Source organism: Stenella coeruleoalba, assembly GCF_951394435.1.
Source record: "Stenella coeruleoalba genome assembly, chromosome: 19".
Taxonomy (NCBI): domain Eukaryota; kingdom Metazoa; phylum Chordata; class Mammalia; order Artiodactyla; family Delphinidae; genus Stenella; species Stenella coeruleoalba.
In genome coordinates, this window is record NC_137165.1 from 58849493 (window position 1) to 58864298 (window position 14806).

General features: G+C 43.2%; 1 protein-coding gene across 5 annotated transcripts in view; it reads left to right on the forward strand.

The window, feature by feature from the left end:
• The window catches only part of ABCA5 (ATP binding cassette subfamily A member 5), a 266045-nt gene that overhangs the window by 196452 nt on the left and 54787 nt on the right, over nucleotides 1-14806 (forward strand). Inside the window, exon 1 of one of the 5 annotated variants that reach the window (XM_079906172.1) lies at nucleotides 6944-7110. The exons of 2 other annotated variants lie outside the window; for them this stretch is intronic. The gene's annotated coding sequence lies outside the window, so the exon portion shown is untranslated. Of the gene's footprint in view, nucleotides 1-6943; nucleotides 7111-7218; nucleotides 7294-10455; nucleotides 11244-14806 lie in introns of those variants that run through there. 2 more of the 5 variants (XM_079906171.1, XM_079906174.1) reach the window with 2 other exon arrangements.

The following is a 14806-nucleotide window of genomic DNA, read 5'->3' on the forward strand; positions in this document are numbered from 1 at the left end:
CTAGTTGAAAAGTGTCTTGAATAATGAGTGGGATTTCTAAAAGTATCAATAATAATGGAGGGGGAAGTATTGGAAGAGAGGAAGTGAGTCTTCCAGGTTGAGAGGAAAGCATCCGTTTAGATAAGGAGATGGGAGAGTGGAGGGCATAAATAAGGAACAGCAAGTAGTGCCAGTTGCCAGGTTAGGTTGTTAGAAGACAGTATTATTAGAATGTCAAAATAAAAGAAATGGAAGTAAAGCTTGGGTCAGGATGAGGTGGGACAAGATGGGCACTAATTTTATTTAATTTAAAATTTCTTACCGTCCTATTTATCTAAAAGGAAAGGAAGATGTTGGTTTTACCTTTTAAGGATAAACTTAAGAACCAGGATCACTTAAAATTTAGTTTCAGTGTTTTCCTCTTCGCAATGTCCTGATAGCTTAGTTTCACTAGTTTCCGAGGTAAACTGAATCAGCATTTTTGTCTCTCGGGCACACAAGCTCCATCTAGTGGCCAAAGAATGTAAGCACTGGAATGAAAATCGATATAGAAAACATTTATTTTTCACTTGTTGTTTATATAATGATTAGCTAATAAAAGTGGGCCACACTCTAACTGGACAGGGAAATCAAGTTGTCTCAAACAACTTTTGTCATTTATTTAAGAGAATATTGGATCAGGTAAAAATGGATTATAGACCAAGGACTTCTTAAACATGAGACCTTTGAAAATTTCACATCAGGGACTTAACATCAAGTTGTATTTTGGAATGAACCTTAAAGCAGGACCTAGTTGAGTTTCTAGAGAGAGTCAAGAAAAGGCAAGTCCACGTAAATGAGGAAGAGGCTGAAATACTGGAGGTAACGGTATTCGACCAGAATATTCTCTTCTTCCCCGTGCCTAACTCCTACTTTGCCTTCAGATCTTAATTGAGATGTGACTTCCTCTGGACAGTGTTCCTTGACTTCTCAGGTCTGGATTAGACGAATCACTTAATGTCCTCCTAGCGACCGCCATCTCCACGATGCCGGGACCACACTGCACTGTCACTTCCCGTTTTCGTCTATAGACCTCCTTACAGTTTAAACTCCTCAACAGCTGGTACCATGCTATTGGTGTTTACTTTTCTATCCGTAATGCTTAGGGTAGTACCTGCCATCTAACAGGCACCCCACACATATTATTTACAAAATCAAGGGACAGATAAATGAAGAGAATAACTGTGATAGAAATGTCCAAGGAACACATATTGAAAGTTAGTGTCGGTGAAGCTTAAACGAAAAAAGAAAATATTTTCAGGAAAATTACTAGTAGAAGAAAAACACTTTTCTTCATTGTATGTTGATTCTGCACATGAAGTCCACTTACTTATAATCTCTGGTGCTTTATCATTTTCAGAGTCCTTAGCTACTCTCTACCTTGGTGGGGGAAAAATAGTTTTTAAGATACTACTTGAAATAGTAAATACTTAAGTATTTTAAAAGTAGTTAAGCACTAAATATTTTTAAACAGGGGAAAATAGCTCATGGTGTTACTGTGGAGATTAAACAAGAGGCTGCATATGAAGCCTGGGGACCAGTGTGTAGCGCATCATATGAAGCCTGGGGACCAGTGTGTAGCGCATCATATGAAGCCTGGGGACCAGTGTGTAGCGCATCATGTGTGTTTAACAGCCGGCACTTTTATTCTTTCACCACCTCATCTCATAAACTCCTTGAAGCCACCCAGAGAGTCAGAGGAGGCAGGTATTTCAAAAGTCTTTCTTTAATTTTTATTTATTTTGCGGTACGCGGGCCTCTCACTGTCGTGGCCTCTCCCGTGGCGGAGCACAGGCTCCGGACGCGCAGGCTCAGCGGCCATGGCTCACGGGCCCAGCCGCTCCGCGGCATGAGGGATCTTCCCGGATCGGGGCACGAACCCGTGTCCCCTACATCGGCAGGCGGACTCTCAACCACTGCGCCACCAGGGAAGCCCCCTCAAAAGTCTTTTTTACAAATGAGAAAACTCCTGATTATAGAGGCTATAACCATATTACGGACTTACATCAGTTATTACGTTTTTGAATCCACACTAAGTAATATTCATCGTCCCTTCTTTGTCACCATGTTGCTTACCTAGAGGGAGAGAAGAAAATAAAGGACCTTTGGATGCTACGTAATCACAGGGCCACCTTGCAGAGGATGAAACTAACTTGTAAGGGGCATATTATTTTTTTATTGCTGCTCTAACAAATTGCACAAACTTAGTGACTTAGAACAATACAAATGTATTAGCTTAGAGTCCTTGTCGGTCAGCAGTCCAACACAAAGTTCACTCTGGGATAAAACCACGGTGTTGGCAACAGGCTGCGATCCCTTCCGGAGGCTCTGGGGGAGAATCAGCGTCCTGACCTCTTCCATTCCTTCCTGCTGCTCCACAGCCAGCAGTGGTGGGCAGACCTCAGGGCACAGCCTGCTGACGACACCTTCGCCCTCCTCTTCTACTTTTAAGGGTCCTTGGGCTTACTCTGGGCCCACCCGGATGACCCGGGAGAATCTCCCTGTCTTAAGGCCAGCTGGTTAGCAAACGTAATCCTCTTTTTCCGTGTAAAGTAACATGTTCACAGGTTCCGGGGATCAGGGTGTGGATATCTTTGGGTGCACGGTGGCATTATCCTGCCTATTCCGGAGGAACAGTGAATTCTAAGGGGAATCCTGGCAAAGGGATCCCCGAAGGAAAGCAAGGAGTAGGTGATTGTGGGCATAGTGTCTTCAGATGGAAGGGTTAGAAGTATGACTGTCAGCTGCCTGAGTGGACCTAGTAACTCCTATAGATCTGGGCAGACACTACACGCTCCGCGTGCTGTTTACATGGATACCGCTAGGACCTATAGCCTATTTTGTATTTCTGCAGTTTTCTTTCCAACTTGAACAAATGTGGGGGTTGTTATATATGTCTGTTAAATTGTATCTTTTAGGTTTTAGAGTTCAAATTGTTAAAATGAATTTTGTTTCCTGGTTCTGTCTTCCGTCATATTTCCTATGCTATGTAGGTTTTGTTTCATACTCTGATTTGACCAGAAAATGATTTCTGTATCCTAACCTATGTTACTTATGAAAGATTATCAACAAAAATTTGGCTACAGTTACCCAGCTTTGAGTCTACCTAATTATTATTATGTCAAGTCTCATCCACAAACATCATAAAGGGCCAGATTAAATGCTTTGCTGAAATTAATTTCTATCGTGACTATATAATTCCCATTTTTAATTCAAAGATTAAAAAAGAACTATAGTATATAGCATGACATCCTTAGTTTAGTGACTCTGGTTCTTAGTGACCACCAACCTCTCTTCTAAACGTTCATAAAATATATTGAATGATGGACTCTGGAGTTTTACTTTCCTGTTCTAAAGTTTTCAGTGTCTTTTAAACCTTTTTTTTTTTTTTAAAGCAGGTGATCTATTACCTTTTTCATTTTTTACAGTTTCTCTGAACTTACCAGCAATGCAGTAGGTCTTAGATTACCTATAAACAGCTGTGGGATGTCGTTTGTGCCCAGAAACATGAACTTATTTGAAACAGATAGGTGTTTGTGTACAGTCTCCTCAGCCGTCTCGAGTTTCAGCTCTCTTCCTATGTTGTTTTGCCTTTACTACTTTCAAGTTCGTGTTCCTTAGTGAAGAAGGAAAGGACGCACAGATTAAGTCGTCTCTTTTTTAACCTATCTATTATTCTTTTAGGTAAATTGATAATCCTGTGCTTATAAAAAGCCATGCAGGCTTGTTTCTCTGCGCTCTCTGATACATTCTCCACTCTGGTTAAAGCATCCTCCTCCCTGTCTTTCCCTCTTGACGGTACCTGGTAACTCTAGACCTCAATGAATTCTCTGTGGTACTTTATAGTTTGCAGCACGTAGTTTAACAGTGGAACGGGTATTATCTTCCATTAGATGCTCTTTAATTATTATTTTGTGATCTTAGAATAATTGTTGATTTCTTGACCTTTTGTTGGTTCCCCTGAACAGTGGGGCTTCTTGCTAAGTAAGACTACTAGGAACTCCATAGACATTTGTTGGTTGGTTGAGTTTTTAAGTATCAAATTTGGCTAGACATTCTTCAAATATTAATCTCCTTGAGTCATTTTTCCATTTGGGGAAACACAAAGAAAGAATATAATACTTGAAGTTCTTTTTAGGGTAATGAAAACAGTAGTAATAATTAGTAGTAGTAGCAGTACTAAACACCCAACAAACTAAAAGTACCTTTGGAAGTCATTCCCTTCTCCAACCTTCCACCAATTGTTAATCATTTCCCTAAGCCATTTATTAACAATCTCAGCCACATTTGAGACGGTAGTTTGGAAATCTGTTGTTAAAGACATGAGATTCTCTTTCAGCCTTGTCAGTCAAGGCTGTGTTTCTGGATTTGTCCTGCCTTATTCTAGAAAAAGGTACCAATCTGAACTTCTTTGAAGTTATACCTCATTTACACACTAAATTTAGAAAGCACATCACTCTCTTGGCACATTTTTTTAGCTTGTAGAAATGGTAAATGCTTAAAAACAATAATAAATAGTGTTTAATAGTTATAGATTTTAAAATGGTTTATGTAGTTTTCAGTGTATTGATAATCATGCAAAATAATGTACTAATTTGGCTGCAGAAAAACCATGCCCTAACAACTTAGCAATTTTGCTCTCAATTTTGGATAAAATAGCATCAGAAAGCCATGAAGTAAGGCTTTGGTCTCTAGGAAGTAAAAAAGCAACACAAATAGATTCCATTGTTTGCCAGCAGGAGGTTAGGATGTAGGTTGGCGTTTAGAGTAGCAAGCAAGAAAAATTCTCTTTTTCTACGTTAAATACTGTGAAAATTCTGGTGCGTCCTCGTTTATTTTGTTCAACTAGGCAACTTGTTACATCTCAATCTACGACCTGTATGGTCTGTGTATTCCCATGTGGTTTATTTGTCTAGAACTCTATTAATTGGTTATGGGGATTTGGGTTGCCACCATGACAACCAAGCAGTATAGCTCGTTTGCTTTTTCCTAGATACAGAAGCTTGGAAAGGAACATCTTTGCTGCAGCTGCTTATTTAGTACCAGGACCTGGTAACTATGGAAATTTAGATCGAGATTATGTGGCTAAATTGTTCACAAGGTACATGCAGTCTGCTAAGTAGCTGGCTCAAAGATACAGTAAAACATGTCATGGCCAGTTCATCCCTTTGCAGCAGTCTTTTTATTAAAAAGGTCTTATTTAGCATTCTCTCTGTTTTAGGATTCCACAAACCATATTTTCATAACTTTGTCATCCATCCATAAGAAGAATTTAATATCTTTCTTGTATTAGGTAGATTTTGTTCAGTGCATGGTGACCTTTTGGGGGGATAATAATGACAGTGTTTACATACTGTTGTACATGTGTTTTCTCATCAGCAGTGTTATCCACAGCATTTACTGTACACCATTATGATGCACAAGACCTGGAAGTTTAAATTGGTATAAGAAAAAGCTCTTAATCTCAGACTACTTACAATATGATTGAAGAGAGTATATAAGTAAAACCACGTGAACAAGATGGTAGCATGTGTGCAGTTGAGAGGAAAGTGAGATCATTTTGTCTGGGGTGATGAGGTTTTTTTTGGTTTTGGTCACGTTATACTGAAGCAAGAGCAGAAGTATAGGCAGGCTGAATGACAGAGAACATTGCAAGGATAAGAAACTCAGGAAACAAATGTCTAGAATAGTGGTAGAAATGATGCACAGACTTCTGAAGTTAAAGCAGTTGAGGCAACTAGTGAGAAGTACAATCGGAGAATTGGGGTGAATGTATATTTCAGTAACACATTTTCTCAAGTAGATTTATTTTTGACCTCCATTTATTTACATGCCCACAAATCCTAGGCCATTAATAATGCATTCTTCTGAACTTGTAACTAAAATGTCTTAGATATTCCAAAAGAGAAAAGAATACATCATGTATAGTTTTCACTACTTGCCTTCTTCAGTTTTCTGATGTAATTCCTGGAACATTCTGTCTCCCTTCCCCTGACTCTCACTGCCAGATTTTTAATCATAATGGATTCCGCTAAAGCTCTTTGAATTTCCTGTTTAATCCATATTCAGTAGGAGAAATAACACATTTCCTTGTTTTTCTGTTTTTTGTTTATTTTGGTAGAACTTAGAGTGACTGTTGGAGAGATTTGGTTTAAATTTAAGGAGCAGAAAAACTACGATAAGTAAAACAACAACAACAACAACAAAACACAATGTATACAGGATCAACGGAATTTTTAAGATCTTAAAATAGTTAAATGCCCCAAAAGTAAAAAAACTGTGCAAAGAAATGTGACCATACAGAAATCTGGAGAGTAAAAATCTGTTGTGAGCTTTTCTTCCTTTGCAATAACTCTGACCACCATTTAGGTCAATTTGGGCAATAAAACTCAAAACACCAGTTTACATTTTTAGCAAATGTAAGTGCGGTATAGAATCTCCCACAGATGCGGTATGTCTCAGGCCATTTGGAAGATTCAGGATCTGCCACATCCCAGACTCTCAGGAGGACACTTCGGAATCTGAAGCATCTTTTAATGTCCACATGTCCTAGATCAGGGTCTGATGGCACGAAGACACTGCACCCCACACAGGGCGGCGGGAAGGAGAAGGGGCTGCGGAATGCAGACCTGGGAGGGGACCGCTTAAAAGCCGAGAGGCAGAGAAGAAAGGATTCTTAGTGGGTATGACGCAGGAGGCAGATGAGGATGGGGCGGCGGACCAAGGTCACACGCCAGGATACTGCAGACTTTGGACTCAAATCGGAGTCCCTGACTTCAAGCCCGTTGTTTCTGCCAGTGTCCCGGGGGGAGCTGGGCGAGGTCTCCACGAAGGAGGCAGATCTGAGGCGCCGGGGGCCCCGGGGACTGAGCCACGAGGCCGCGCTGCAGAGACGGGCGTCCAGGTGGACCCAGGGGTCCTGGGCCTTGGAGCGCCCGCTCGCCCCGCCCCTCGCAGCCCCGCCCTCGCAGCCCCGCCCCCTCGAGGCCCCGCCCCCAGGGTCGCTCTCCGCGCCTGCGCCGGGATGCGCCGGGCCGAGCGGCGGGAGCGCGCCCGTCTGCTGGCTGCGTCCTCGGGGTGCCCCGCCCTCAGGTGCGTCCTGCGCGGGGCGGAGCGCGGCTTCCGGCACCGCGCCCTCCCCTCTCCGCCCCTGCCCTCCCCGTCCTGCAGCGTCGGGGGCGCGCGCGCGCGGCCGCCCTCTCGGACACTGTTCCGAGCTGAGGTCCCCGCGGACTCCGCGTGTCCCGGCCGGTCGGCGCTCGGCCCGGCCCTGAGGTGACGCGGTCGCCCAGGGCTGCGGGGTGTGAGGCCCGCCGGGGTGGCTGTCACCCCTGGGAGGGGGTGAGGGGTCGAGGAGGGGCGGCCGGCGGGGGAGGGGCGGTGGGTGCGGCCGGGGGGTCTGGGGCTTGGAGTGCAGCGGGGCTCGGAGGGGGCCGAGCCGGCAGCTGGGGGCAGAAGGGTCCCCGAGGTCGGGGAGAGCGCGGTTGCGGCGTGTCCTGTGGAGGAGGATGCTGTTCGCCCCCCGGGGTGTCGGGGTGCGGATGCCGGGGTCGCCGCGGGACCCCTGCCTTGGGCTGGCCGGGGTGGTCTCCATCCTCAGGGCGCCGTTGCGGAGGGCGGAGATGTTGGGAAGGGAATTCCCTCTGAACACCTGGCCGCGAGCGCGGGTTCCCTTGGGAGCTTCGGGCTGCTCCTCGCTCTGCGCTAGGAGGAGTTCGGGAGAGATGCGCAGAGCTTGGGGCACGGTTTTGGGGGAAGTGCCCTGGTTCCCGAAACGCAAGGCTCCAGGCGTGGAAGTATTGATACTACAGCAGACGCGAAAGCTCGGGAGGCTGCCGGCGCTAATAGCTGCAGGAGGGTTGCTCCTGGGCTCCCAAGGCTTGGACAGACGTTTCTAAATAAGTCTGAAAGAATAAAGGCAGTCACGTTTACTTTCCATCGAGGACGTTGTGCAGGAACGGAAGGGGAGAAAAGGAGTGTATGTTGGACTCCCAGCCGTGAGGCAGGTTCAGTATTATCTCGTTCAGTCTTGCCAGCATCCTTTGGAGGTCGGAGGGGTCTTATTCTATTGGGCAGATGTGGAAAACGCTTCCCAAAAAAGTTAAGTCACTTATTTCGGTCCCAACTAGCCAAAAGGGCTGAGCTTCCAACCCAGGGATGCCAGACTCTAAATTCTCGTCCTTGATGCCCTATATTTTGCTTCTATCCAGAGAGCGATGTTACATATTTTTAGGGAAGACTCCGTACAAGAGAACATTATTAGGGCAGTTAGGGCTCTTGGGGGTATTTGGGTTAAAAGCTAACTAGTAAGGCATTAATCCTGGAATATGTGCTGTTTAAGTGTATTTTCCTTCAAACAGGATTCAGTATAGGGAAATCTTGCATTCAGGGTCAAAGCAAGTTTATTAATACATTAATACATTATTAATACATTACAGGTTTATCTGAGTGTCTTTTATATTCTAGATGCTAAGCTATGTGCCAAGAATGCCAAGATGAATACGATTTGTAATCTCTGCCCTTGAGCTTGAGGAGATGATTGCATAAAAGAATTTTGTAGTATTCTCATAAATTGGAATCTTTGCTAGTGTGTGAATTAATCGTCCTAGAATAGTTGTAAGCACAAGTTTTTAGGAACCTGTTATATATAAGAAAAGGTATTGGATAACTTGTCATGTGGGTACCATTGCATTATTTTCCCATTCAGCAAGAAATACTGTCATAAAATTTAGGTTAAATCATATTGACAATTATTATTTTCTTTTATTATTATACTACCTTCAGTAAATTTTAGAACACTAGAGAAGAAGAGAACATTTATAATTTATTCCCTGTTAAGTTAAAAGGCTTGGTTTCTTTTTTGGACTGTGCTTCGCTGCTGGTGAGATCTTAGTTCCCCGACCAGGGATTGAACCTGGCCCTCAGCAGTGAGAGTGCCGAGTCCTAACCACTGGACCACCATGGAATTCCTGTAAAAGGCTTGATTTTAATAGTGCCTTTTTTTTTTTTAATTTATTTCTGGTTGTGCCAGGTCTTAGTTGAGGTAGGCGGTCTCCTTAGTTGCAGCTCACCAGCTCCTTTAGTTGGGGCACACATGCTCCTTAGTTGTGACATGTGAACTCTTAGTTGTGGCGTGCATGTGGGATCTAGTTCCCTGACCAGGGATTAAACCCGCATCCCCTGCATTGGGAGGTGGATTCTTAACCACTGTGCCACCAGGGAAGTCCCGACAGTGCTTTTGTTTTATTAGTTGAGAAGCCAGTGATGTGTGTAGCTGGGCAGGAACTTCTTTCAAGTCATCTGCCAAAGATGTTCTTAACCTCTTCTTCTAAAAAATAAATCTTAAATTAAAGGTCTCATTGATACCAGATTCCATTTAGCTTTTATCTCTCAGAGTTCTAGTGGAAACAAAATCTTCAGTTTAGGCCGAAATGGCACCTTGTTGAAATGTATAACATTACCTCTGCTGCGGCTGTAGGTAGGTGGATAGAAGGGGTAGTGGAACGTTTCGGAAATTTCTCCTGATGGCTTCAGTTTCTCAGTGAAGTGGGGATCAAGGTCATCATTTGAGGGCGATGCTGTGGGTGGAAGCTTTGGGGATTAGGAAAGTGAAAGGACTAGTGAAATATGGGATTGCCAGGCAATTAAACAATTATTCTTAGGTATGAAAAGTGCAGTCAAGGAAGTACGGGTACACAAAATAAAGATGTCTAGTCTAATTTTGCATATAAGGTATTTGACAACCTGTTTCCAGGGCCTGTCCTAATAGTGTCATCTAGAGGGTACACCTGCCCTTTTTGCCCCAATTCACTTTGCCCGAGCCTCTGCCTCATTGCAGGTTTCCCTGTTCTTTACACAAGTCAAGCCCCTTTGGGGAGTCTAGTTCTTCCATTCTTTTTCCCTGCCTGGAATTTGCATTCCACTCTTTCCCAGACTCTTTCCCCCAGTTGCACTTACCACATTATATTAAATTTTATCTATCTGCAAAGTCAGTGACAGTGTCTATCTCCGTTTTGTATTTTTTTTAAAAAGTTTGGTGCATAAATCCCTCAGTAAATGTTTAATGACTATGCCGCTTTTCTTCTTTCTTCCTCCTTTTGTCTGTAAGGGTGGTCAGCAAGCTTTTTCTGTGAAGAGCCGCACAGTAAATGTTTTAGATTTTGTGGACCACATGGTCTCTGTCTTGATTACTGAACTCTGCCGTTGTAGCACAAAGCAGTCACAGGCGGCACAGAAACAGCTGAGCATGGCTCTGCTCCAATAACACTTTATTTCTAGACTCGAGATTTGAGTTTCCTATAATTTTTACATGTCACAAAATACCGTTATTCTTTGATTTTTCCCCCCCATTTAAAAATGTGAAAACCATTCCTAACTACTGGGCTGTACAAAACAGCCTGTGGGCTGGATTTAACCCCCTCGGGCTCCGTTACAGACCTTTGATCTATAGACTCTCAGCAAATCTGGATAAAGGAACTTGCGGTAAGATGATACTGGTTTTAGTATTACCATGGGTGGTAGAGAAGCAAAGAAGGCCGTCTTTTTGTCACGGATTTCATGGTCAAGTTCAAGATTAAGATGTAAACAGATCATGATGACACAGTATGGTAACCGCAATTACAGTTTATTTATTGGAACAAAGGAGTAATAATCAGCTCTGCTTGGGTGGATGAGAAGTCACCTCTAATAGTCGTCTGTTGGGGATACTTTCAGCTTAGATCGTTTCCAGGAATCTTTTCAAACTTGCTAAGGTGACTGACTGACCACATCTTTTGCCAGGATGGCTGTGAACATTCGGATGGCTCAATTCCTTTTTTATAGGATATAATCTTAATTTGTTCCTCTCAGAACTAAAATTAATACATTCTAGATAATTTTGTCTGACAGTTATTTCTAAAGGTCATGCACATTTTTACTGCTTTGAGAAAGGTGAAATGTATTTCCTAGCACATATAGTAATCAATGTTTCTTTAATACAGTAGTGAATTTCTGATACTGAATTTGGGGTTATGTAAATTCAGTCTTTAAGTCAACTATTAATGCATTAGAAAAGGAAGATGGGCTTTAGTGGGCTTTCCGTTTTCTTGCAACTTATTAGATTTAATGTGAATTATTTTTATCTAGGAAAAGTATGGATATATGGCTGTTAGCATTACTGACGCCATCCTGGGCTCTTACAGTTTATCCTGTCCTTTCACCCACCCTACCCAGGACTGAACTGTGCAGTAAGTCACTTCTCTGTTGTCAAAGCTTTGCAGTTAATAGAAACTGTTTTAATAATCGTTAGGATCAGGTGGCCTCCATGCTCTGTCAGTCCCCAAACAACGATGATGTATATTCCCGGTGCCCACGAGACTAGGTACCCAGTCATGAATTTTGACTTAGGAGTACACGTCCCGTTTCCAAGCACTGCCTCCATACGCTAGGTTAACTCTAAAGTCGTCCCAGTGGCCCCCGCCGGTGAGGGGGGGAGTGCAGCTGCAGGTCATTTTTCCCCGATCCGGAGCCCACCCTGTGAGTAAGTTACCCTGTAATAAACGGATCCATTGATTGCGTGCAGCTGCCTGCCTCGTTTTGTTTTTCGGTCTCAAGGTGCTTTCTCAGTTCAGTGAGCACTTTTCATTCCCTCCTTCCTCCAGCAGAAAGTTAAATGTTTAATTAAACCTTTAGTGATACTAGGTGCATAAAACTAATTATTATTTAAAGCTCTATAACAAACTTAACACATTCCCCAGATACGCTGTGGAGCGATGGAAAGACACTTTAAATATTCTTAAAAATAATTTTGTACCCATATTTCTATGTCTTTGTCATAGTTCTCGAGCAGTTAAGAATTGGCTTTGTTTAAGAGTTTTAAAGGTACTGCCTTGGTAAGACTTTGGAACTCTGTCAAGTATTGTAAGTTTTCCAAAAAGTACAATTTGTTAAACTATGCCATTAGAAGTTTTATTGCTCTTAAGTTGTGAACTTGTGCTGTCAAGGGTCATCTTCTAATAGACGTTGCAAAAGAGGTCTTACATGTGTTGTCTACTCAAAAACCTGCTTTTTTACGGTTGTCTGGTCGTCTCTATTTACAATGCCCTGGGCTTGTGTGAACTCTGTTACTTGTGAGTAAACTCCTCCTGGATGTTGACTGTATGATTCTCTTCCCACTTAACAGCCAATGTTAAATGCGGGGCAGGCCAAGCATCCTTCACTGCCTTTTGCTTTTGTCCTTTTGAATCTCACCACATAAGGCTATAACGTTTGGGAAAATTCAGGGGAATTATATGTAGAAAGAGGAAATTTAGAGCTTCATGCTAAATATGGGTTTTCTTTTGGTCCAGGAAAAGGCACAGGACGAGTTAAACTTTTTACAGATGTCCCCTTGCTGGCCGTGCCTCGTTCCTAACTTTGCAGCCCCGCTTTCAGCTGTGCACTGGAGTCAGAAGAGCCACTTTCATGTCACCTCTGCGGGGTGGATTTCCACCTTTCTTTCAGGAAACCTCAGTGCCCTGCCCATAGGGCTTGGTTTCAGCTCAGACACCGTCTCTTTATCTTCGGCAGAGGTCTTCAGTATAGAAAACACTGCCTTCCCATATCCTTCCTCCATCCCAAATCCCCCCTCCCTACCCTGCAAAGCAGTGTGGGGCGGGGGGAGCAGAGGGGACTTTACGATCACCCCACCAGTGGGAGGTGCAGGCTTCCCTCTTTTCGTTTTCCTTCAGTCTTCTCCCAAAGGACAAACATTAATTCGCAGAGACACCGTGGTCTCGGCACTTGAAGAAGCAGCACAATGTTTCCCTCAGCACCTGTGGTTTGCAAGGAGCCTTTTACAGTAGTTAGTGCTTCACATCATGATGCAGAGCCATCCTCGCCTGATTTATTCCCCACGGCCCTTTTCAAATTGCACCTGCTTAAACTCCGTGGGTTGTGGGTGCCCAGGTGGGCAAATAGGTTCACTGTTGTCAGTTTATAAAAACCTGTCTACAGCTTTGAAGTTACTGGTTAGGTGAACATTAAACTAAAAGTTAATGAAGAATCAATGTTAAGAATGTTTCGTTTTAGTTTTCAAACACCCAAACCAGGTGTTTACTTTCTTGAAGAAAACAATAAGTCCATTGATTTTTCTTCTTGAAGATGTTTTGTTTTAATAATTTGAGTAGATGGAAGTTCAAGGTTATTGAAATTTAACATTTTTCACATGATTAGACTGGAGCTTATGAATATAAAAAACATCGGTTTGTTCAGGTGAGTCATAGCACTGATTCGTCTGGATACTTCATAACAGAGTTCATGCTTCCTGGTCAGCATTTTCTTCCCTCTGTCCTCTGGCCATCGATTCTGGGGGAATTACCTTGACTCAGTCCATTCTAACTCACCGATTTGGCACTCGCCCCAGCTAGCAAGAATTTTATTTCTATCTGTCTGTTCCATTTCCAAATTCTCTAGTAGCTTTCTCTGAATTGCTTTGTCCTTGTTTCATGAGTATGATATCCCTTGAGGATATTAGTTATACTACTTTTATAGACAGTAGTGATCAACATGTGTAATTATTTGCCATGTTCCAGGCACCGTTTTCAGCTTTATGTGTATTTATTCTTTTGGTCATTCTGACAGGGACAGAGTAGGGAGACAAAGTAGGTAATTAAATAGTTAATCCCACTAGGGGATCATAAATAAAAAAGTATGGGAGACCCTGTAAGTTAACGATCACTCAAGAAAGCAGGTTTGCTTGACAACAGAACCAAGCAGCAGAAGCACGAGACATGCCCCCAAACAATGAAACGATGGTGGCGTGAGACCCACATCCTGCCCAGTGAAGTCGGCAAGTTGATGATCCTTGAGAAGGGGCTTACATGTCTGCATGCACTAAGAGCAGAGATATCGGGGAAAGGTGACATTATACCAAAACCTGAAATAATTTACAATATCATAGTATGTGTAACAGGACCGCCGTTTTGCTCATTTCCATAGCGCCATGACAATCCCAGTTGGGCCATATGGGGTCAAAAACTCCCCCGCCCACCATGTAGGAGCAGTTAATAGTGGAAGACTTGAAGAATGAAAAAGAAGGTGGTCTTTTCCCCCCTCCCCACTTTTCCTTTGCTTATAAAAATGTAGCCCGCCGAGTTCTCAGGACGGCACTCCCTTGCCTGTGGGCTTGTATCTCTCACAAGCGTCCTGTACTAACAAACTCTTCCTTCCCTCTCACTCTGCCTCTCCCGGAATTCTTTCTGCGCTGAGACAGAAGACATTCTGGCTGAGGAAAAACGATGAGGAAGAAAAATTAGAGCTCAGGGGCAAAAGGAAAACAGCATGAAAACACCTTTTGCTGCAGAAGGGATTTTGTGCTTTGGAAGAAAGGACAAAACTGAGGCTGAATGGACACTGAAGTGACTCCTTTGATTAGTCATTGTGCGTCATCGTCTGCAGAGACATTTATCTCCCTGTTACTATTACTTTAAAGCTACTTTAAAAACTACATCAGTGATTCTCCGCTTTTTATCGGGCCCTGCACGCTCACTCCCGTTAGCGTCAGTGGAACTGGACACTTAGTAGGCAGGGAGGCACGTGGGTCTTTAAGATTTCCCTTTGTTCCTGACACACTTCACTTTGAAAACCGCTGTTTTCGGAGTTTTCTAACCATGGAGTTAAGAACACATTATACTGTAACACTGGCTGAGTCCTTTGATGTGAGAAATAGAAACTGATCTGGCCAGCTTAAGTGAAAATAAAATATACTGGGTAGATAATAGGGCATTTCACATAGTCCAAGGAAGAAGAATCAGGTTTGGGGCACAGTAGG